Genomic DNA, 26,003 nt, shown 5'->3' with positions numbered 1-26,003 from the left:
TTGATTTGATTTAGTTCATTTTGCTGGATGATGAAACTGTTTCTTAACGATGATAAAAAAAATTGGAGGTACCTAGGTGGCTCAGTCACTTACGCATTTAACTTCAGCTCAGGTAATGATCTCGCGGTTTGTGAGTTTAAGCCTCACATTGGGCTCTGTGCTGACTGCTCAGAGCCTGGAGCCTGCTTTGGATTCTGTCTCTCTCTGCCCCTCTCCTGCTTTGCTCTGTCTCTGTCTCTCAAAAACAAACATTAAATTTAAAAAAAAAATGATAAGAAAAATCATCCTCATTAGGATTTTAATTTCATGGGAAAACTGATTTGGATAGGAGCCTTACTCGGCTAAGGTTCATGAGCACTGGCCTCCTCAACTTATTTTTGGGTGGTAAATGTGGACTCTCAGACCTATCTAGAGCTGCACATTTGCACATTATTGATTTTTCTCTGCAGGAGACTTTAGCTGACATTTCCTCCATGACATATGCTTATATGGCAATAGAAAATTGTCCACGTTCATTTTTATGCCTACTTCAAGCAATTGTCCAAAAATGTCTCTCTGACTCTCCAACCTTAACACTCAAAACAAGTTGGGGTTAAATCAATTTCACAATACAGCAGCCTGTTTGGAAGGAAATCAACTGGAAGTGCAAATGACAAAGGCTTTTCATTGTCGTTTTTCTTAGATCTAGAAAAACAACTGAAATTTAAAAAATCAAATATAATTGATAATATAACATTTCTTATCTGTAATCAACTTATTAGATTTTAAAGTTTTAATAGAGGTAAACGAGGTCCCGAATTACTTGCAAGATGAAAATGAGCCCATGATAACCGATGTACATATTCCTCTCATGCTAGAGCTGCAGAAAAGCTGGAGGGGTTTTAACAGATGCCGCTTGTCCTAGCATGACATGGATTATTATTCCTATTATCATTTACGCTTCCATCTGAGGGGAACGGGCAGAACTGTCACGGCAGGAGAAAAAGAAGGAAGCAATAAAAATGAATGTTCTTCCCCAGATGACAAGAATTTATCTTGCAATGTTTGAAATACTATTTAGGTGGAGTAAAAAACAGAATAGGTCTGAAACTGTTCAACCAAGGCACTTCCTGGAGATTACCATAAATTAGTTAAGTCTTCCATAGACACCTTTATGAAGAAGAGTTGAATGCAAAGTGTTTGGAGGTTTAGTAGAAATGATTTAAACTAACCTTTTTTTTTCTTAATTAAATCATATTAATCTTCTGAAAATAAGACGCCATAATGTAGTGTCAATTTCACTACATTGAAAGTAGTGAAAAATGTACTGTTATGAGTAAGAAAAGAGCTCCTGCCAAACACTTATTGGAAATAAAAAATTATATGCAATGACATGGATGGAGCTACAGAGTGTAATGCTAAGTGAAACAAGTCAGTCAGAGAAAGACAAATGCCATATGATTTCATTCATATGTGGAATGTAAGAAACATGATCAAAGGGAAGGGGAGAGGGGGGGAGAGAGAGAGAGAGAGACAGAGAGAGAAACAGAGAGAGGGAGAAAGAGGGAAACCAAGAAACAGACACTTAACTGTAGAGGACAAACTGATGGTTATCAGAGGGGGGGTGGGTGGGGGAAGAGTGAAATAGGTGATGGGGATCAAGGAGTTACACTTGTCGTGATGAGCACTGGGTGATGTACAGAATATTGATGAATCACTGTATTGTACACCTGAAACCAATATAGCACTGTATGTTAACTAATGAATTAAAATAAAAACTTGAAAAAAGAAAAAAATATTACATGGCAGTAAATATTGGAAATAAGAGAATAAAGGAAATTAGCTACTGGTTCCAATACCCATTTATTACCCATCATATTTATTAAGGCACTCATTTTATATCCTTAAAGGCAATGCATTAAAATAAAGGTACTTTAAAAACATATATTGCAAAAGAGCAGGATCACATACTTGACCATTTATGGAAGGTTGCAGTGAAATAATTTTGATAGTAGTCATGCTTTGTGACGTTATTATTCATGCAAAAAGATTTAGAAACTAACTAGTATAATTCTGTCAAGCCATGGAAATAAATGAAGACCAACCAAATGCGAACAAGCATAGGCTATTTATTCTGAGCGTGCTGGATCAAGAGAGCCAGCCACAGTCACTTGCCTTTTGGCAAGGACTCAGAGACAAGCAGAGGAGTAGGAAAGCTTTCTAGTGGAAAAAGGAAAAGCTTCAAGTATGTTCTGATTGGAGGCTGTTGCCATGAGGAGAGTGGGCCACCTAGAGGCAGGGCATCCTGCATGACAAATTAGGGATGCATATTTGGCTTTCTCTTGTTGGTCCTATACAGGAAAAAGGAACAAAAAAAAAAAACCGACAGGAAAGCTGTCAGTTATTAATCAAGTGCTAGCCATTTGGAGCTGGTTCTTACAGGGGGTTATTGTTTGGCTTCCTGAATTGTTGCTAGCGATAACAGTCTGACTTCTTACACGTCTGCCTTAGAGCAGGCTGGCTTCCTGGGCATACTATTGCAGAGAACAGGTCGGTTCCTGGGACAGGTTGCTGCAGGTTATGGATCTGAGGTCTATTTTTGTGTAGGGTTTGGTCATGACCCTTTTTTATATTCAATCTCTCAAAACAAACCAGTGTGAAAGATAAAATGCACGTAGAGTTGGGTCTACCTTTGCATTACTCATATTTACTGAATGGAGATTGGACTTTATAGGGAAGGGGTCTTTTGCTGTTAGCTCCCATAATGTAAGGGAGTGGGGTTATTTCTCAACATGTGTTGCCTTCTAGGAGCACAGGGCTGTTTAATATTGTCACAGGGGATTGTTTGAAACAAGTCAAATGCTTAGAAATAATTAGTTGTTTGATCTGATGTTCCTTCTTGGCATTGTCTATCTACATGCTGGCTCTAGCCTGAACACATTCCATGATGTGTTTGTATGAGAAGTCTGTAGAAGCACCATCACTTCTGACAGGAGCAATTTAAGAAGACTTCGTGGATATGTATTCACATTTGAACTGGACTTTGAAGGATGGCTAGGATGGGAATAAGCATTGCAGGTGGATAAAATGGAATGCAACATGATCCAAATCATGAAAGTAGGAAAGCCTCAAAGCTTCTTGGGTGGATTGGCAAGCTGTCATGCCCTTTTAAGGGCACTGTGTGTGGAAATCTGGCCATGTTAATCTGCAAAAGTAAAGGAGGAAGACAGATCACAAAAGGTCTGAGGAATTTGGATATGATTTTGCAGACAATAGGGGGCTAGGGAAGATCTGGGCCAAGGTAGTAATGTGTCAGGATGATCCTTTAGGAAGAGCAACATCTTAAATGCAGTCTCTTCATCAGGCAACGTAAAGGCTGTATTCTTAGAAAGATACTAATGAGAAATTGAGGAAATGTCAAAAAATAAAGCACTGAACTAGAGGGTGACAGTGGTTTTTGAGAGGAACATGAGGACTACTGCTTGTCCAGTTTGTATTTCACCTTCCTCCAGTCACTGCACATCGGATTTCCTTTCTCTTCAGCTGAATCTTCCTCTCACACTGTCTTGTGAAGTTTAGACTTGTTTATTTTGAGATGCCGGTGGGATAACCACATGGGGATGTGCAGAACATAGTTTATTATTTATGTTGAAAAGTTAACTCATGTTTTTGGCCCCAAACTTCCTCTTTTTCTGGCTTGCCCTGTTGGTGAAAGGGGTCAGCTTCCATCAAGATATCCATAGAATCCTGGAAGGTTTTTTGACTCCTTTCTCTCCTTGATCTCACAAATTCAATCAACAATGGAATCTTATCCATTTTACTTAGTAAATCAGATCCAAATCCATCCTCTATGCTCTCTTTCCCCACTACTACATTATCTTAGCCTGACCTTCTCATCACCTTTGAATGGGCTTCTGAATACCTCCCCAAATGCTCCACATTCCTCCCATTTTTCCTGGATCCAAGCCCTGCATTAATACTGAGATTTTTATAAAAAATGCAAATATTGTCATGTAATGCCTTTGATTGCTCCTATTTTCTATTACCTTTAAAACAAAGTTCCAATCGCTTCTCGGCCTTTTGGCTAAGATCAAGTGTAAAACAAAGTTCCAAACTCTTTCACATGGATTACAAAGCGTCATGTGACCAAACTCTTCTATATCATCATCTTTTTTTCTCAAATCTACCCTTTGTCCAGCTATGCTTCAGTGAGATCGATCTTTATTTAATTCTTTGGATATAGCTTTTTTATTTTGATACCCCAACTTTTAAAATACGCTTTTATATCTTCTTGTAATTTTCTTTCCTTCCCAGATACTCTTCCGCCCACAACTCTTCACTAATTATTACTTATCCTTTAGATATTATCTCATATTTTGTTCCCTTCATGGGGACCAATGAGCCTGAATCTGGTCAGGAATAAATGTATGTAGTCCATAGTGAAAACTGAAAGCAGATGGGATTTTTTAGGGAGAGCACATGAAGCAAAAGAGAAAATTGTCTAAGGTGGTTCCTTGGGAAGTACTAACACTTAATAGAGAGGCAGACCAAAATGAAAAGTTGAAGGTAGATAGAATAGGCTCTGAGGAATGGGATTCAAGACAAAGCTAGCAATCAGCAGAATTAGGTGCATCATTGAGATCTGTTAGGGTTAAGATCCTAAAAATGTTTTTTGGATTTGCCATTTAGGAATTGGCTGGTGATTTTTAAAAGAGTAGTATTAGCACAGTAGTCGGGATAAAAGTCAGGTGGCAGTGAGTGAGTTAGAGTGCCAATGAAGTAGACAAAGCAAGAGTAAAATAGTCTTCTGAGAATTAAGGATGACAGAGAATGGAAAGGAAAGAAATTTTTAGCATTGTAGCTTTAGGGGAATGAAAATGGAACAAGGGCTTGTGCAGGTATTATGAACTGGAGGTAACTAAGAGGCCAAGGAAAAAAGAGAAGATTAATTTCTTACTATGTGCTCATGCTTTGTCTTGGAGGTGATATCTTAAGGCATGTAGAAAATGGCAGTATGAGACTACAATATGGCCAATCACAGGTAGAGTCTATAATAATCTTTTAATTGGTTTTGGAAAAGAAGTTTTATTACTATTAGTACATGGTTGTTTACAATATGATGAACATTTTATTTACTCTGTGATTGTTTTGAAGGTTTGGGCCTGTATTTGTCAAAACAATCTGAATAGAAACCATGTATTTTCTTCCTTAAGTGACCTCAACTCCTTCCTGCAACCTACTCTAGGCTAGGGAAGGAGAGTTTGTGAATCCGACTGGCATGAAAATGTAGCTTAACGCAACCATCATTTTCCTTCTTCCTACAGCAAAGATTTGGTGCAAAGATAGAATAGGTTGCCTCAGGGAGTAGTGAATTCCACATCACTGGGATTGTTTAAGCTTTTAAGAGTCATTCAGATTGATGACAGGCCTAGATGATTTTTAAAGGCCCTTCCATCCACAATAGTCTATGAATTTCACATTTCTAAATGACTCTAGAGTTTGAATGTAAGCTACAGTCAAGTTAAGAATAAATAGATGTGAGCTGTTAACAAAGTAAGCAGTGAAGTGGAATATTGTTTTTGCTGGTGAGATTTGCCAAAGATAATCTTCTTTAAGAGAACTGAGAGTTTATTCTATTAATGTTCATTGTTGCTCTTTTTAGACAAACTTCCATTTGTGCTTAACTTCCAAGTTGTATTTTCAAGAAGAATATGAAAATAGGATGAGAACCTGGTGATAGGATATCTGTCTAGATCCTGAATAGTAAATAAAGCTTTGCATTCATAGAGAGCTCTGAGGAAATTGGCGTAGTTTACTTTCCTCCCATTTAAGTGTGGTTATCATCTTTTTGCATCATTTCCTTGTCCCTTTTATCATCCACCCCCTTTCAGATGAGGAAACTGAACGAGAGCCATTGCACATGGTCCAAGGTCATGGAGGGAAATGATGGAGAGAAATCACCATGTACGTTAAGAGAAAACATCAATAACGGAACAATCAATGATAATTCATCAAGATCCTGTCTTGATGCTGACATTTGGCCTTATGCTTAGCATTTCTGCATTCCCAGTTCTCCGGGCATGTTTTTCACTCAGTACAAATTGAATTACTGCTGATGCCGACACATTATTACTTGCAGAACAACTCAACAAATATTAGAAATAGCAAAAGTCAAATTTGTATTAGAAGGCTGATGTCTCCTGCCAAAATATCTGAACATTGTCTTTACTAAAAATGAATTCCTTAATATTTTTGTTATTCAGAAAAAGAAGTATGATAATGGACACAGAACCATGAATTTGAAAAAAAAATTACCTCAAATATTTTCTAAGCTTTGTGCTTCATTAAAGTCTGCAAGAGAAGAAGCCACTACAAAGAGACACAATCTTTCTGTGAGTTTTATATATTTGACAGGAAAAAGAATTAATAAAACTATTCAAAAATGTATTTCATGAATGCAAATGGTGGAAAACCTATGCTAATTTGACTTAGGTTTTATTCAGATAATTCTATTTTTTACTTCTTTTTCTGAAGGAAGAATAGTTTTAAATTTTTATTCTAGGCAACTCTTATTTTGTTTGAAAAAATTTTAATGTTTATTTATTTTTGAGAGAGAAAGAGAGAGAGACAGACAGACAGAGCATGAGTGGGGGAGGGGCGGGGAGAGAGGGGGACACAGAATCCAAAGCGGGCTCTAGGCTCTGAGATGTCAACACAGCCAGACACGGGGCTTGAACTCGCAAACCATGAAAACATGATCTGAGATGAAGTCAGAGGCTTAACTGATTGAGCCACCCAGGCGCTGCTAGGCAACTCTTATTTTAAAATGAGTTAGAGGGTGCCTGGGTAGCTCAGTCAGTTGCGTGTCTGACTCTTGGTTTTAGCTCAAGCCATGATTTCAGGGAGGTGGGATCAAGCCCCCCTCCACACTCAGCGTGGATCCCGCATGGGATCCTCTCTCTCTCATTCTCTCTCTCTCTCTCTCTCTCTCTTTATCCCACTGACCCTCTTCCTCACTTAAAAATGAGATACTTGAACATAATCAAATGCTCAATTAAATGTAATATATTTGTCTCAGGTAAACATCCATGAGAGAATAGAAAGTCCTTTTCTCTTTCCCATCCTTCACCTGAGAGGATTTCAATGGAATTTAATCTAACAAATATTTATTGAATGTCTACTGTTTCAAACACTAGTATAGGCATTTGACACAGGGAAATGGAAGATATAGTCACTGTCTTCAAGGACACATGACTCATGGAGGAATTCACAGCCCTATGAGACCATGTTTCTTAAGATACTGAGTCCCATAGATTCCCATTGGTAAAGCCATTTCTGTTTTCAAAATTGCATTCATTCTTATTAGTTTGGTTGAAGCATCTCAACCAGTTCTGCCCTCTCAATTTTCATAGAATGATATGATGGATCAGATCTGAAAATGTCTTGATGAAAGGCCCTGGCAATATCCTTAAATACACAATGTCTATCTTACACTTTGAGACTTGTTAGTGGAACGGACACTTTCCCAGGCTCCAGCTTTTCTCAACTTGCTTAATGTATTTGCATGCATTTTGATGGAAGCCTTATTTTTTAGTTAGTCTGCATCTTTTCCTATAAAGAAAATGCAACAGAATATCAGAAAAATCAATAATAAAATGAGAACAAAGACTTCAGATTTAGAGTTTCTAGTTACCTTCTCACTAGTCCTTATGAAAATTGGCTGTGCATGTGGGAACAACAACAAAAATAACTGATTAATTTGTAGGAAACAAAAAAAAATTAGAGAGTTTCAGAAATCCAAGGTAGTGTGTTTTTCCTACTATTAGAACAGGTAATTAGAAGTAATTGAGTATGCCTTTCTCATAAATCTCAGACATCAGTATTTCACTATACAGCATATCAGTTCAGTGTTTTTTTTAAAATATTTTTTAAATTTTTATTTATTTTTGAAAGAGAAAGAGACAGAGTCCAAGTGGGGGAAGGGCAGAGAGAGGGAGACACTGAATCCAAAGCAGACTCCAGGTTCTGAGCTGTCAGCACAGAGCCCGACATGGGGCGTGAACTCAACGAATGGTGAGATCATGACCTGAGCTGAAGTCAGATGCTTAACCGACTGAGCCACCCAGGAGCCTCTCAGTTCAGTGTTTTATACTGCATGATTGTGAAGCCAATGACAAATAACAGGTTAGGCAGTGCTTTTCAAATTTTAAGTTACAGCTGACCCGGAGGATTTTGTTAAAATGCAAATTCTGATTCAGAGTTTGGGATGGGAACTGTTCTATATCTGCTTTGTCCAATACTGTAGCCACTAGGCATATGTGGCTACTGACCGCTTGATATATGGCTAGTATGATGAAATTTTTAATTTAATTTGAACAGCCGTAAGTGGTGAGTGGTCTCTATTGCATAGTGCATGATCAGTGTATCAAGAAAAGTCAGACGATTGACAGATCATTAACAATCTTCATGATCTCTCTGACAGTTTTTTCCACTTTTTTTCTTTTTCCTATTTTCTAGATAGTGGTCTGTTTTGCTTATTTGATTACCTTGAATTTCCTGGTAGAATCTTTGGAAAGCATATGGTACTTTTTTTGGTAAACCTATAGAGCTCTGGCTGAGGAAAGAAAAATCAGTGAAGTATGACATTTTTTTGGCTTTTCCATCAGAAGTATACCCCACAAACACAGGATGCAGAGCACATTAAAATGCTCAGTGAGAGCTAATACACTACATTCACTCATGGCAAAATCACTTCGGGTGCCGGATATTAGAATAAGGAGATTTACTTTGAATATATTTTATATTTTCATTTAAATTAAAAGATTCTTTATGTCTCTTTGTCTTCTATAAGAATGAAAGTATAAGATACTTTGAAAAATACTGGTTAGCAAACACAATCAGTAGGTAAATCATCTAATTAATACTTACTCTGAATCAACTTTTAAAGCCCATTCCTTGAGTGATTTATCCTGAAAAATAAATCTTCCCTAGGTGCATAAACAAAATTTGTCAACTTAGCACATTAAATAGGCTCTGACTGAGTTGACCACACTCCCATAAACTTTTCAAGTAATTACTATTAATACATATTTACATAGTATTTATTATATGACAGGCCTATTTTAAGTGATTCTAACTAATATTTATTGAACCTTCATGACAATTCTATTAGGTAGTAGTTTCTCTCCCATTTTATAGACAAGGAAACTGGAGCACAGATAAGTGGAATAATTTGTTGAAGGTCAAATGGCTAACAAATAGGAAGCAGGTTTGAGAACTCCCAGAGCCCATGCTCTAAATTCCTGTACCATGCTGGGTGAATCATTCAGTATTGGCTTAGTATTAACGGATAGGCTTGCTCGTGTAAGACTTTTTATTTTCAGAATATTTCAGGAAGCACTAATTAATATGCAGTCTTTAAAAGATAAATATGTTGTAACCATTTTTATTTCTGTTTTTCCTTATGGTCAAGCAGTTGAATTTTGTATTTGAATATGGGAAAGCTCTGGAATTTAATGCCCATCTCTGTCTCATGGCACTTGTGTCACTTGGGACAAAATTCTTCATCTCTAAACTCTGACTTTCTCACCCCTCATTGTAGTCAATCATAAAGCTTATTTCACAATGTTTTTGTTAGAATAAAATGAGAAATATGTAATCCACACCAAATACCTTGATTAAAATGTTAATCAATTCCCCAGGAAAAGTTAAAGCAAATAGAAATTTAAACCAAACTTATTTATGTGAGTAAGTAGTATTGACTGAGCCTGGTTCCATATAATAAAAACAAATACAAAAATTGCCTGAAAGTTGATGAAGTTTAAACTTTTAAATCATACCTGTGCACTAAAGTAGAACACTTTACTAAAACTGTCTCTTGGAGAGGTGCCTGGGTGGCTCAGTCAGTTAAGCATCTGACTCTTGACTTTGGCTCAGGTCATGATCTCATAGTTTGTGGGATTGAGTCCTGTGTTGGGCTCTCCACTGACAGCATGGAACCTGCTTGGGATTCTCTCTCCCTCTCTCTCTGCCCCTCCACTGCTCATATTCTCTCTCTTCTCTCAAAATAAATAAATAAACCTAAAAAAATTTAAAACTATTTGGAGGGGCACCTGGGTGGCGCAGTCGGTTAAGCCTCCGACTTCAGCCAGGTCACGATCTCGCGGTCCGTGAGTTCGAGCGCCGCGTCAGGCTCTGGGCTGATGGCTCGGAGCCTGGAGCCTGTTTCCGATTCTGTGTCTCCCTCTCTCTCTGCCCCTCCCCCGTTCATGCTCTGTCTCTCTCTGTCCCAAAAATAAATAAAAAAAACGTTGAAAAAAAAATTAAAAAAAAAAAACTATTTGGAAAATAGAAAAAAAGCAAATGGATAAAATGCTTAGTTTCTTCATTCCCTATATGAATATTATATAATGTAGAAGATATAATCTTAAGTTTTACTTGTGTTTGATTAATACACATTTTAATGGAGACTTGCATATAAAAACGGGTTCATCATACTCATTCCTTTTAAAAAACATTTAGCACTTTTGACATCAAAATATTACCATGAATAATTGAGTCTACAAAATAAATCATGTGGTTGAAGGGTACTTGGGACAAACATTTCAATTGATTATACTGTATATAGTTAACTTTCAATGTATGTTTTTTGCTTTTTCCTTCTCTTTAAAAGCTTAGTGGGGAGTACCTGGGTGGCTCAGTTGGCTGGGCATGTGACTCTTGATTTCAGTTCAAGTCAAGATCCCAGGGCTGTGGGATCAAGCCACACATCTTTCGGGCTCCACTCAGCATGGAGCCTTCTTGGGATTCTCTTTCTTTGTCCCTGTCTCCCACTCATGTGCACTCTCTCTCTAAAATAAAAGAATAGAATAGAATAGAATAGAATAGAATAGAATAGAATAGAATCTTGATGGTAAAGGTTGAAGTATGGTTATAAGGAAATATGATTTATTCTTTATGTTTATTTTTATTATTATTTTTAAAGTAGGCTTCATGGATCAGCATGGAGCCCAGTGCAGGGCTTGTACTCATGACCCTGAGATTAAGACCTGAACTGAGATCAAGAATCAGGCACTTAACATTCTCAGCCACCCAGGTACCCCTATTCTATTTTTTAAAATATTGTTTTACATGTCAGTTATCTTTAGCCTTTAAAAGAGGTCATTTGGAAATTTTATTTTTGTTGCAACAATGCTGCCAGGATCCAAAGTATTTTTGAACTCCTTTTTGAGACTTTCTTTATATTCTTTGATACATTCCTAAGAATTTAGCCACTGTGTTCATTCTTCACCTGTTTGAAAATGGATTTGAGTATTAGCACTCAAAGTCATTCAGAACAAAATCTATAGAATAAGGTGAATGGTTAAAAACGCATAATATTTTGATGACAAAAAATAGAGTTGACATACAATTATAACACACAATTATAAAGAAATGAGATGTTGCCAACACACCTAGGCTAATAACACTAGTGTCAACAAGAACTTGCTAAAGTTCTAGACTTTTCCAGCCACTCTATTAGGTACTTACTTCATACTACTTTATTTAATTTTCACAGAAACTCTGTATTATGTTTTCCGTAATTCAAATGAAAATAATGAGAGTCAAAGCTTTTGTAACATTCTCAAGGTCACATAGCAAGAAGTAATACAACATTTCGAATTTAAGATTGCATAAATCTAAAACTCATGCTCTCTCCACTACTTACATATTTCTGAAGTCATATTTTCCAAAGGTTTTAATCATCATGTCTTCATGATGATTAAAGGGCAACATTAAGGACCAAGTGGATAATTTATCTAGGTAATGAAATTAAGGGCAATATTTATTTGGATGATATATTTATAAAAGTAACTTCCATTACTTTTAGGACACAGTACTATATTCTGGTAATTTTACAAATTCAAGTGCAAATCATTAAGTAGTGATTTTATCTAATATTATGTTGCGTCAAATATTTGTTCATCTAAGTGGAACTGGACTAGGAGCTATTGGATTGGTTAAAATGTAATGTATTTTAATATATATAGTTTGTGCAATGATTAAGTTAATGAAAATCTTGTAGAAACCTTAATATTTATTATTTCACTTACAATTTCAATGACTTAAAGAAAGCAGTCTTTTAAACATGCTTTATTAAGTATGTATTTATTTTTATCACTCTCTTTTCTCTAAAATTCTCAACTGCCTTTGCTTAATAATACAAAAAGCTACTGATTTCCCTTCTGCTTTTTAAAAATGTTTATTATTTTTGAAAGAGAGAGCATGAGCAGGGAAAGGGCAGAGAGGGGGTGGGGGACAGGTGATCTGAAGCAGGCTCTGTGCTGACAGAAGCAAGCCTGATGTGGGGCTCAAACTCAAGAACCATGAGATCATGGCCTGAGTCAAATTCAGATGCTCAACAGCCTGTGCCACTCAGGTGCCCCTCCCTTCTGCTTTTCTTAATGCTTATTCTCTAACTCCTTTGCTAATCTTTTTTTTTTCCCCTCAATTTGGCTCTTTAAAATCGATAATGCTTGGTTCTGGTATTGAATCATCTTTTCTTATTCTTCTTGTCATTGGATTCACGCAGGTACCCGCAAATATCCTGCAGGCACCTCAAAGTAATTCAGCTTGCCCTAACCTGAAGCTCCTTTCTTCTCAAACTCACCCCTGTACAGCACTTGCTTTCTTGGTGAATGCTGTTATCATACAGCAAATCATTCAGAATAAAGAAAACAACCACACTCAACCAGGAAAACCCAGAAAACCAAAACTCAGAGTCATCTTTGATTTCTGATTTGGAAGTCACTGTGCCGCTCTCATTAGACCCAGCTCCATGTTCATCATTTACCAGGACAGCATTTCTTATTGGCATTGCATATGTGGGTAAACTTTCTCTAGGTATTATGTTTCAGCTGTCCACTTAACAAAGAATAAGGGGAAGACTCTACCCACTGTGTGGATAAAATAGAAAAGTTTCTCCCTTCGATGCTTTGTTCTCCCCTAGCTTGGTGTTTGCTCTTCTCTGTGCTCACTGTCATTTTGGCAAGCAACTTGATGAACCAATCCTTGCTAGGCTAATAATAATAATAATAATAATAATAATAGTAATAATAGTAATAATAATATAATTAATAATAACAAAAATTATAGCTGATGTGTTTGGCTAACATATACTAGTCATTTGCTGAGCACACTCTCTATATAATAATCTTTAGCTTTATCAACTTCTCTGCAAAAAGAATTCTTCCCGGATTGAGATCAGGAGATAGAGGCTTAGAGGGTCACAGTGACATGTCCAGGGACATGCAAATGATGAGACGCAAGGCAAAATCTAGTCTATATCAGGAATATTTCAAAGTTGGGGCTCTCTTCCCTATCTCATGTTGCTATGGCTTAATGTTTGTCTCTTCCAGAATTATTTCCATTTAAACAGAGAGTCTGTGGAAGCAATGTCTTCAAGCCAATGAGAATATCTTTAAGGCCAGACTTTCAGAATACAGAGGTTTGTTTTTTTTTTTTTTAAGTTTATTTAATTGTTTTGAGAGAGAGTGAGTGTGTGCATGTGCACATGCTCAGGGGCTGGAGAGGGGCAGAGAGGGTGGGAGAAAGAGAATCCCAAGCAGGCTTCATGCTGCCAGTAGAGCTGACATAGGGCTTGATCTCCTGAACCATGAGATCATGACCTGAATCGAAATCAAGAGTCCAGCATTTAACCAACTGAGCCACCCATGCGTCCCCTAGACTACAGATTTAATTTGCGTTGTTGCAATTATCCATTCTCCCAACTAGATGTCACTTCTTGCTTTCCTCTTTTCCAAGAATTCTCAGATTTGTTGGGGCAGATGAGAGACCCAATGGACTCCTTGCAAACTGTCAGCTCTCCCCTGTACTAAACATCATCATGCTCCACATGACCTAACTTGCCACCACATCGACTTGCTATGAAGTTTTTTAAAGATGCAATTATGAGAGAAAGCTATTTGCAAATAGTTTAAATAAACACAAGTTTATTCTCAGAAAATTTTTGAGTGTAGGCAGAGATATGGCTGGTTTCACAGGCTCACTACATTCAATGAAGGGCCCAGACTGTTTTCTGGTCCTCAGTTCCCTCCATCCTTAGGACCTGAATTTTCACCTCATGGTTGAAATAAACTGTTGCAGTTTCAGACATCAAAACTTCACTCAGGAAGAAGGAGGAAGGAAAGACTCTGGCTACATCTATTTTCTTTTATCAAAAACACAACAGCTTTAGGGGCCCCTGGGTGGTTCAGTCGGTTAAGCTGCCAACTTTGGCTCAGGTCATGATCTCGCAGTCTGTGAGTTAGAGCGCCACATAGGGCTCTGTGTTGACAGCTCAGAGCCTGGAGCCTGCTTCGGATTCTGTGTCTCCCTCTCTCTCTGACCCTCCCCCACTCATGCTCTGTCTCTCTCGCTCTCAAAAATAAACAAAAAAAAAAATTTAAAAACAAAAAAACAAAAGCAAAAAAACCAGAAGCTTTCCCAGAACCCCCCAGCAGACTTTCATGCACGATTCTCTGGTCAGACTGTGTCACATGGCCACTGCCTGGTGTTAGGAGATGCCAGGCCAGCAGAGGTGTTGTGCAAGCCTGCACATTTGGCTGTTGGACTCGATTCATCAGGTAGAAGGGGATGGTGGATCTGAGATGGGCGGCTTGTGGCACCTGGCACACCTTGTCAGTTACACACATTACCTTCTTATAACCCCAGGCATGAGTCACTCCCTTGCATGTTGGCAGAACCTTTGTCTTTATCATATTTCTATTTCCATTAAGTCTCACAACACCTGGCCTTTTATAAGTGTTTAATAATTTCTTGCTTATTGAATACCAATGTGAAAATAAAAATGCATTCATGTATTCTCCCCAAATCATCCTTAAAAAAAAGAGCCTTGAATGGGAATTGGAAGAATGAGAAAAGAATGAAAGGAAGCAGAAGAGGAGTGAGGGAAAATGGGGAGAAGAAATGAAGAACATTAAGTGGCTAGGCATCCTGGAAAGAAAAAAATTAAAACTCTGAGCTAAAGAATTCTAGTTCAAAGAGAAAAAAAGTCATCTTGACTTTGTAGCCCTCGGGTCTCTGCCATGACTGTGGGGACCACTCAGGGGTCGCCCACACAGGCCTGTGCTGCACTCAGTGTTGGGATGGGCATGGGGGAGTGCCATGGATTCTGTCAGGGTTCTTTTCTAAGCTTTGTTCTGGAAGCCTGCAAAAGTCAGGAAGCTTGAAGGTCAGTTGTTACTTCTCCAGTGAGGAAGTACACCGTATGTTATGTGTGTTCTTCCCCCAAATACAGAAGGTTTGCCTGTTTCCCTACTAGTTTAATTTATGCCATGCCTTTTAGGAAAGAACTAGGTAACCTAGCGCTCCTAAGAAAAAATAAATTTCTGGACGGAACCGGCATGAATATCCAAAGTGAAGATTATTTTGGCTTTGCAGCTCAAATTCTCTTCCCCTTTGTTTTCTTGCTTTTTCCACAGGTGGTAATCAAGGCACTCTGTATAATCCAGCAGAGTGTTCAAAAGCGGGAGGTGCCCGACAACAGGGTGGCAGAGAACACGGTTTGTATTTGTGCGTCACAGGAGCCAGACTGCTGCCAGCACTTCAGGTGAGGACGGTAGGCTGGCCTGGCTAGTCCCTTGACTGCTCTGCCACAGTTCCCACAACCACTAAGCCTATTAAAGTGTAAATAGCAATATGACAAGTCTCCATTCAATTTATAGTGTTTTTATTGCAGGCTGTGGCAGCAAGGGATTTATCTAAGGTGGAATTCTCTAATGACCACAACCAGCCCCAATGTACAGGCCAATTTAAAACCAGTGCTTACAAATTGCAAAATACTTGAAAACAAAATCAAGAAAGATTGATTCTTTGGTTGTAAATTTAGTTAGTTCCCAGACACTAAATATATGGATTTTTAAATAGCCATATGGCTTAAACAAAATAAAGCAAGAAAATGCTCTCCCAGTAAATCACATAGTAGAGAAATGCCTTGGCTTGAATTATCTTCCTTAGGGCTTGATCAAATAGTAAGTTTCCAAGTCTATTGTTTTCCAATAAGACTCTTTTCCTGCAAACTTCTATTTGAAATATTTATGCCAATGCTCTAGTGGTTTCTTTAATGGGGTTTCAACATTGAGAAGTGGGGAGTGAGTACTGCAGATGGTGTCTGAATTTTGAGCTATGATCTTTGAACAAAACCAGCTGATTCACCCTACTCATCCTGCCTTGAGAATTCCTTTTCTCTCATTACCAGCCATGGCAGAGCATACCTGTAGCCAGGCAATACCTATGGCCAGAAATTGTTCCACATTCAGGGGCCACTGGGGAAAGAGTTCCCATTAAGTCATGGCCCAGAAAAGTAAAAGTTAGTTATTACTGAATCACATTTAAGCTTCTTGCATAGCTACATACCTGCCCTAGAATTAGGGGATCTCAGAATTTCGGGGCTGGAAAAAAACCATAAAGCACACAAAATCACAAAATTGCCTCTTGAAAGAGACTCATATTGAGAGCTTGGTAGCAATTTGCATTATGGAAAAAAATATATCCATGGGTCTGGAATACCTAAATTTAAGGATGAAAGAATGGTTCAACTTGACTAGGCAGAATTATCCTGCAACTAGATTCTAGCTTGTGCCTTTCATAGGTCAGCTGCTACCTGGAGGCCACATGGGATATTTATATTTTAAAGTTGAGACAAAGTAAATTGGGAGAAACATCAGAATATTACTCTCTAGAAATGCCTGTGGTCTTTTGGGAATAAGGGCCATTTTTAGCTTTCCCTTACGTTAAACTTTTCGCAGGCATGGAACAAACCTGACTTAGGTTTTAGCTCTAGAGTCTCACACATTCATTCTTTAACAAATATTATTGAATGCCTGTTATATGTTAAGCCTGTTTAGTCACTGGGAACATAGCAGTTAACAAAAGAGACAACAATCCCTGTTCCATGGAACTTCTTTTCCAGTGAGAGAAGACAGATAAGAAAGAAAACAAACAGTAAATCATGTAATGTATTAGAAGGTGAAGTGTACCAGGTTAAAAAAAAATACAGGAACGGCAGAAAGGTAATTGCAGTTTTAAAAATGGTGGTCTAGAAAGGCATCCCTGAAAAGGTGACATCTCAGTAGATTGAAGGAAGAGTAGGAATGGGATATCTGAAGGAAGGCCATTTCTGGCACAGGGTGTACAGATGGCAAAGGGCCTGAAGTGGGAACGTGCTGATCCACTGAAGGAACAGCAAGGATGTTAATGTCACTGAGTTCAGTTTGGAGAGAGTGTAGGAGAGAGGTCAGGGAGGCTAAGGAGTCTGGATCACAGAGAGACTTGTGGGCTACTATAAGGTCTTGAGTTTGTATTCTCAGTGAGAAGCTGTTGTAAAGTTCTGAGAATAGGTGTTTTAAGATCTCACTCGTGATTCTCTGAAAGTGGACTGCAGGTGGACAAGAATGAATGCAAGGAGACCAGGTAGGAGGTCATTGTAACAATACAGGTGAGAACCCATGATGGCTTGGAAAATGATGAGAAATTGTCAAATTTGGATATATTTTAAGGTGGTTATAAGGAACTTTGCTGATGCATTAAATGCTGTAGATAGTTGATAAGAGTCAAAGATGATACCAAGATTTTGGTCTTGGCAATTGTATAGATGTGTGTGTGTGTGTGTGTGTGCGCGCGCACGTGCACATATGTAATTGCCAGTACAGAGGTGGGAAAGACTACCGGTAAATTAGAGTTGTGGGATAACCATAAAATATTTTCTTGGATATGTTCAGTTTGAAATTAGACATCCAGTTGAAAATGTTGAAGAATAACTTGGATGTATACATTCAAGACAAAAATGAGTGCTGGAGATTTAGGTCTAATTTTATGTTTCAGATGTTAACTTAAAAAGGGGGAATTTTTGGTTTCAATTGAGAAGTTTAAGTATTTTAAGAGATTTTTATCTTTTGGAAATCAAATCTCTTCCTAACTTCATATCTACTCACATTTTCACTTATTAAATAATAATTAAGCATTGTTTATGTACCTGGCAATGTCCTTGTATGTTCATTGATTAATGTGATAGGCTTGGTCTGTGCTCCTACAGGGTTCATGGGTAAGAAAGGAATGAGGGAAGACCCAGACCATCACAATACTTGGTATCAAGTGCAAGTTATGGGCTGTGGAGTGTTGTATGTGAGTAGAGTGTGGTGGCACCTCACATAGTTAATGTTAATGACTCAGGGAAAGCTTCTTGGAAGAAATTATGTATTAAGTAGATCTTAAGGAAATAGAAATGTAAAGACAAAGGGGAAAACTATTTTAGGCAGATCAAAACAATCTATGGAAGGGCTTAGAATTGAGAGAGAGCACATTGTATTTATAAAATGTAAGAGTTCAATTTGCTTGGACATAAGGTACAAGGTTGGAGTGGGGTGAGTTAAGAAGGACTGAAAATGTAGAGAATCTTTTAAAAGATTGTGAACTTTATCTTAAGAGCAAAATAATAATAACAGTAATAAAAACATCAACAAGTATTTGTTTTACCCATTCAATGTTCAACAATCAAATATTTCTTTTCTCACTAAAACTGGGTCCACCATGTTTCTCATTTTGAAAGAATTTTCCTATCAGATCAATACCAATTTACTATTTTATTATACTTGATGTGCATATTTATTTTTATTAAAGTATCTGGTTGTTTCACTCAATTGCTAATTTTTTGTTCAGGTTTTGATGCACATAAAGAGATAATTTTGACTATCTGAACAAGTCACACTCATGCTTCTTCAGATTGCTGAGAAATCAATCCTATGTGTTTCAGATAGTTATAAATATTGAAAAAAGAAACAGACCTAGGAACTGAATGGTAGAGATACAGGTATTGTTCATATGGAGTTTGAAAATAAAAAAGGGTTTAAATATTCAAGACATCCCAGTTTCCTACCATCTGTTGGTGGCAATTATTGGAATACACAGTCAAAATTGAGTGTCCAGTAACTTAATGACCATCCATGGTGACTCCGGAAGTCTTTGCCAGAAATATGTTGAATGGCATCACTCAAGAGGCCAAAAAGTGGGATGAATGAGAAGACATGACAGAGAAGAAAGCCATGAATAGAGGCAAACATGGATATTAATGCCATGTATCTGTTGTAGAAAAGAAGGCAAGAAGAGAAGTTGAGACATAGCCTTTAATCCAAGGTCAAGATAGTGAAATTTGGTCTCAAAAGGAATGCTGGTCCCAGAAGGGAGGTTGCCAAGGTGAAATGAAATAGTTCAGACTACCTTTCAAAGCAAATTTATCAGGACCCCTTCACTCAGCCATGTACATAGGCAAATGCCACACACAATGACAAGCTACTAATGTCCTTTTAGATAACCCAAAAGTTTCAGGCAATTTGTAGTTAGTGAAACTTAGGGAATAAAATTCTATTCTTCCTGAATTCATTGAGCATCATTGTAAGGTCAAAACTGGCTATGGGTGAAAAATGGCATAATCTCATTCAACTTAAGAGTGAGCTTTCTTCCCAATATGAAAGATAGTTAATATCAGCATATAACTTTTATGTTATAACATTAAAGTGGATAAATGGTGTTACAGAGCAATTAAGAAATTCACTTATTTGGTGAAGACTACTTGTTCTATCTTCTAAGTTTTAACACCCTATCTTTATATTAGTTTCCATTGCACAGTTCAACAAATGGTCTCAAGAGAATTTCAGGGGACTATAAGGAAGTAATAGTCTAAAGTGATGGATTCTTTCTGTGGGTCAAGGTGGTCAGAAGTTTGCAATTTTCCATAAGAATTGTGAAGTTTCTTATCAAGGCCACAGAGGCCCCAAATACCCATTTACTTAAGAAGGTCAAAATAGCTATCTAATAAGGAAATAGCACATAAAATTTGGGAAGTTTTACATTTTAAACAAAATATTGTGTCTATGCGTGTTCTTATTTTTTGGATTCCCAAACTAGCAAAGAGGATTGAATGGATTATAGTCAGCACAGCCTTAGGAAGGAGAAATGTCAGACCAATCTAATTTTCTTTTATGATGGAGGGACCAGCTTTGTAGATGGAAAAAGCAATAGGTATAATATATCTTTCTTTCAGGAAGGCTTTGACTTTGCTCCCCAACATATGCTCATAAACAAGCCAGAAAAAAATATTGTTGTTTATTTATGTCAGATGTCAGATGTTTGGAGGTCCCAGAGACTACTTATCAATGATTCAGAGTCAATATACCAGAACCCATTGAGAAGCTCTCTAAGTGTGGCTAAAGTTCAAATTTTAGAACAATGTCACATCACAGTCACTTAGAATTTAGGAAAATTTGCTGATGACTTAGCAAAATGATTGACCTGAAACTCAATTGATGAAGTTTAAGTAGGATAGAGTCAATTATTTTTGGAATAATAGTTTTACAAAGTTAAAGAGGAACAATTGTTTTAGGGAGGAAAATAGAGAAGAATCTAGATTACTCTTATGAGTTGAATTGTGTACCCAAAATGATGAGTTGATGTCCCAAACCTCAGTACCTGTGAATGTGACCTTATTTGGAAATAGTCTTTGCATATGTAATCAAGTTAAGATCAGATTATAAGAGTGGGTCCTAATCCAATAAAAGTATCATCCATATAAGAAGAGAAAAATGTCCTGTGAAGACAGAGACACATAGGGAAAATGCCTGTATGGAAAGAGGGAGAGATCTAATTGAAGCCAAAGAATGTCAAAAATTGATGGTCACCCCCAGAAGCTAAGATGAGCAAAGAAGGATTCTACCAAAAGTCTCAAAGGAAGCATGGCCCTGTTAACACCTTGATTTCAGACTTTTGGGCTCCAGAACTGTGGAAAAATAATTCTTATGTTTTAACTGACCAAGCTTGTGGTATTTTGTTACAGCAGTCCTAAGAAACTAATAAAATGACCAACAGCAAATGTTCCACCAAAGGAAGTTGTGAATATGAGGCTACAGAGCACCAAAGAGACCAAAGGACTCTAGAAATAATGCAAGAACAGTTACTCACTAGCTTTGACAACAGATATACAATTTCACTCATTGCGATCTTGGCTCCCTAAACTTTTATAAAGGAGAGACACTGGTGTAGAATGGAATTAGACCAGACTTTCCTGAATAGTATTCTGTCAGACACATCTTTCCATGGGGTAAAAAAAAATTATTTAAAAAAATTTTGCATAACATTTTAGGGATTTCATAGACATCTTTCAGCCCAGCACATGGTCCTCAGTTTAGATCCTCTGCCTTTATTTTATTTTTTTAAATTTTTTTAACGTTTATTTATTTTTGAGACAGAGAGAGACACAGCATGAACGGGGGAGGGGCAGAGAGAGAGGGAAACACAGAATTGGAAGCAGGCTCCAAGCTCTGAGCCATCAGCCCAGAGCCCAACGCGGGGCTCGAACTCGCGGACCGCGAGATCATGATCTGAGCCGAAGTCGGACGCTTAACCAACTGAGCCACCCAGGCGCCCCTAGATCCTCTGCCTTTAAACAACGCTTGCCTCTCTAAAAGCAAGCCACTGTAAGATGATATTCTTCATTGCCTTATCATGGCAGTAGGGCAATTTCAGTCAGCCAACTATCTAAAGGGAAGAAAGAGTCCTTAATGTATTTCGTCTTATGCCCTCTGCCATCCGTCTACCTACTCTTTTTCCCAGTACCTGCACAAGGTGTATTACCTCCATAAAACTTCTTGTCTACCTTCTTTCACTGCCTTCTCCCCAACAGCCATCATCTGAGGTTCATGGCATAACACTTGATCACTTGTATATTCAGTGACTGTTTAATGGCTTCCATGACTTTTCAAATAGATTATAAAATAGTGCTCCTGGTTAGGAAAGGATGAAAAAACGACAACAACAAAGTGCAAGTAATCCTCAGCACCCATAGTCATTCACCATGAGAACTGCAGTGAGGATTTACATTTCAGCCTCAGTGGTGGTGAGGGGTGGTGAATCAAGTCAAGTGTAGTGACAGAGATAGAAAAAAGAAAGGAGGAGAAGAAGGAACTTGTATATTGTGATCAGTTGTTATCTATAACCTCCAAAAAAACAATAAGAGGACATGGGGTAAAATTTTTTTGGGGAATTTGGAAGGTTATAAATACCATCCTCGCTATTCATGGCTTAACATTTTTAAGTAGATTTCTGGATGGATGTCACACATGAGCTTTAACAGCAGGCTTGATAACTATCAGTGAAGAAGATGAGAACACAGGCTTCACCCCTGAAGTCCTTCCAAACCAGCACTGCATGAGAAAAATCATTACACACTCAAAAGTCACAAAGCCAAAACAAAAGTCTCAAAGATTGAGCAGATAATTCCATGGAGGCCCATTTAGAGCACCTTCCTCAGTTACAGTCAATTTCCTTCCACATGATGTTTATTCCGTTGTCAGATATTTATAGTCCTAATACCAAAAGTCCATTGAACATCAACCATTGATACAGTAACATAAAGCAGATTTATATATTTAGCTTGTCTAATTCTCCATTGGGAAGAGAAGGCATTGCTCAACCTAATAGCCTCCTTTCTTAAGAGGTATTCATTTTAAAATGTTGTCTTATAAATACAAGATGGGTTGAGACTTGTGTGCTCTAAATATTTTAAGGGATTTATGTTTGCATTAACTGTCCTTTTAATCAAACTTCAATGCATTGCTGGCACTGCAGAGGTTTCAAGGAGAAAAATACTACTTGCCGCTTCAAAGTTAAAAGTTTCCTAGTAAAAAAAAGAAATCCAAAAAGTTCTTAAAAGAAAATATTATGGACATATTGTCAGACTCATTATATATAGAAAATATTCCTACCTAAATCAGAGTTGTGGATTCAAAAAAAAACAACTTTCCTATTCTTTTTTATCAAATAATACCTTATAAAAATGCTCCAGACTTGTTTGTCTGCATTTTTGTGGTGTTAAAAAATACGCAATATCTCTACCTACTCAATCTCAAAATGCACAAATTTCCTCTTTAATTTGGTGTATTTTAGTTTCTGAAATATCAGTAGTGTCTTTAAGGCTCTGTCTTCAATGACTAGAATATCTGGAATTCATTGATGTTGGACCTCACTCCATTGGTTATTTCCTCCCTCTGGAACCATCCCTTTTTTCCATTCACTGTATTTGCCCCTCAACCTAGAAACTCAGCACAGAGCCCAACACAGGGCTTGATCTTGTGAACTGTGATGTCATCACCTGAGCCGAAATAAAAAATGGGACACTTAAACCTACTGAGCCACCCAGGAGCCCCTGGCTACTTATACTTCTTGAACCTTTTCTAATAACTCATCAAAAAGAAGTAATTAACATTCTTTTCTCTTCTTTACTGCTTCTGTTGTGAAACTTGTGAAATGTGAGATCATGACTTGAGTCGAAGTTGAACACTTAACTGACGGAGCCACCCCAGGCACCACAAGTTGTTGTTTTTTTTTTTGAACAAAGCCAACAAACTCAAACTCTTCTTATTCTTAGTATCTACCTACCATGTGGCCCAGAGAATACCTGAGCGACCAAGCCAATGATGTCAAGACAAATAACAAGGTGGGTTTTAAGAAAGAAGTTTGAGAACCGGGAGAACTATGTAGAAGCCAGAAAATCATTAAGTGTCTACACGCTAAAGCCAATTTTCTGGAATACGTATAAGGAGGAAGTAAGCAAAAAAATGAGGAAGCTGGTTTTATGTGCCCAGTAGGGCATTGTCAGAAGTTATGATGGCAGTTCATTTCATACTACCTACTTCGGTGTTTTTCTTCCTTCCTCATTCAAACCCTTCAATCAACTGAAGTCTCACCTAGATCATGCAGTTCAAACAGGCTGCATTATGATTTAATGGACCTCTTCTTCCACCCAAAAATATCAAAAATTATATTTCATTCATGCATGTTCTGTGTTTTCACAGATTCTGTACTTACCTATTTGGCATCCATTCATCACAGAGCCAATATAAGCACACCTCAGATACAGAGGTTCAGTTCCAGATCACTGCAGCGAAGCAAATATCTCAATAAAGTGAGTCAAATGAATGTTTTGGTTTTCCAGTGCATGTGAAAGTCATGTTTATACTATCATATGGTCCATTAAGTGTGTGATAGCATTATGTCTAAAATACAACGTGCAAACTTGAATTTAAAAATATTGCTATAAAGCGCTAGCCATCATCTGAGCTTTCAGTGAGACATAATCACTGATCACAGATCCACCATAACAAATAAAATAATAATGAAAAATTTGATGTATTATGAGAATTACCAAAATGTGACACAGAGACACAAAGTGAGCAAATGATGTTGGAAAAATAGTGCTAATGCTCGCTAGATGCAAGGTTGCCACAAACCTTCAATTTGTAGAAAATGTAATATCCGAAAAGCACAATAAGGCAAAGTGCAATAAAGTGAGATGTGTATTATTATATTAACTACCCTTTCTTATTTACTCTTGGTGCTCTGGCATTTGGGAGACTTACAGACCCAAAGAGACACTGCTTCTCCCAGAGCCAGCCGATGCCTAAAACTAATAGCAACAAACCGGCCAATCCCAAATCTCTACACCCAACTACTTCCTTATCTAACTTTCATACACCAAGCCAAAATTTCTCTAGTCTTAGATAACCCAAGGGCCGGGGATCAGGCAACTAGAGACCACCCCTACAGCCCAAAGCCTGCCAGCATTTCAAACAGGCCAATCCTAAACTGTTCACCCTGCCTTGCCTTGCCTTGCCTTGCCTTGCCTTGCCTTGCCTTGCCTTTTTCCCCCCTTCAGAAACCCCAGTAAAGGCACTGGCCCAGACTTTCTCCTTGCTCCTTTCTGCTTCCTGACCAACACTGCCGCTTTCCCCTTTGACCCTTCATAGTACGAAGGGACCCCCCCCCCCAACCTGGGACCTATTATATAATCAACTTCTTCCAAGCTTTGTTCTTATTTCTGCCTGTGCCATTTTACCACATTCAACATTTACATTCTTAGAACACTGAGTTAGCATAAAGACAAATGTATTGATATTATACATTAAAATTATTCAAAAATCTCCTTTTTTTCCGATTTCAAAAGAAATTAAAACATTTTTGTATGCTCCTAAAAGTATCATGGACCCTTGTTAGATACAGTATATCTGGTAGATTATTTAGCCCTAAAGCCAGACACTGCCTGCTCTGACTGACACCCTTGTAAGCTCCTGAGAAATTGAGTTATAAATAGACATGGCTAGTTCATATATAATCAATAGAACTGTGACCCACAACCTCACAAGGTGTCAGTTAAAACCTCTTCAGCAATTGGCCCCAAATGGTTATGAGTTGGTCAATGACTATCAGCTTCCCTATCTTTTATCCTTGCTTCTAATTCAGAACCAACCAGAGAAAGTTAGATATGCTCCCCAAATCAATCACATGAGATGTGTCATTTCTAGTTAGCCCACTTCCAGTGACTCCAGCAATGCATGCCAGTGACCTGGATCAGAGCCTTCCTACAAATCTTCTCTTCTGTCCACTAAAAAGCTTTCCCACTGCCTTGTCTGCCTTTCAGTTTCTGCCAAACACAAGTGGTAGTGACTGACTCTCTTGTGAGAGCAGTCTCTTAATAAATAGCCTCTGTTTGTTCTCGTTTGGGTGGTTTTTGCTTATTTTTACACATCCCATCTTCCTTGTAGTTTTTAGATAAGATGCTTTCTTCTCACCAAAAGCTACCTGTCCAGTACATCTTCTAAGAAAAAGGTTCGTTGTGCTTTCCAAGATGACAAGCAGATAATTTGATGAATTAATCTATGCACATATGAAGACAGAAGATTCATAAATGCCTTTGCCACTTTCTCAGATAGAATGCTTATATTGAAACCAGAAACTCTTGAATCTCATTTTCTAAAGATTTTCTTTATCCCCAAGGAAATATGAAAAAAAGCTAAATAGATTTAAATATGAGCTAGCACCAGCATCACCTGGAATCACATTTGAAATGCAAGTTTCTGGGCCTCATCCCAGACTACTTTGAGTGATCTTGCTGCACTCTGAAGTGTGAAAGCCATTGG

General features: G+C 37.8%; 1 long non-coding RNA gene across 3 annotated transcripts in view; it reads left to right on the top strand.

The window, feature by feature from the left end:
- Positions 1–26,003, top strand: part of LOC144613805 (uncharacterized) — a 77,410-nt gene that overhangs the window by 17,387 nt on the left and 34,020 nt on the right. For 2 of the 3 annotated variants that reach the window (XR_013551228.2, XR_013551229.2), the window contains exon 2: positions 15,462–15,589. This is a non-coding gene — a long non-coding RNA (uncharacterized LOC144613805). Of the gene's footprint in view, positions 1–10,967; positions 11,075–15,461; positions 15,590–26,003 lie in introns of those variants that run through there. The other variant, XR_013551230.1, reaches the window with a different exon arrangement.

The sequence above is a fragment of the Panthera onca genome, chromosome D3 (assembly GCF_046562875.1).
Source record: "Panthera onca isolate mPanOnc1 chromosome D3, mPanOnc1 haplotype 2, whole genome shotgun sequence".
Classification (NCBI taxonomy): domain Eukaryota; kingdom Metazoa; phylum Chordata; class Mammalia; order Carnivora; family Felidae; genus Panthera; species Panthera onca.
This window is presented reverse-complemented; position numbering and strand designations above follow the sequence as displayed.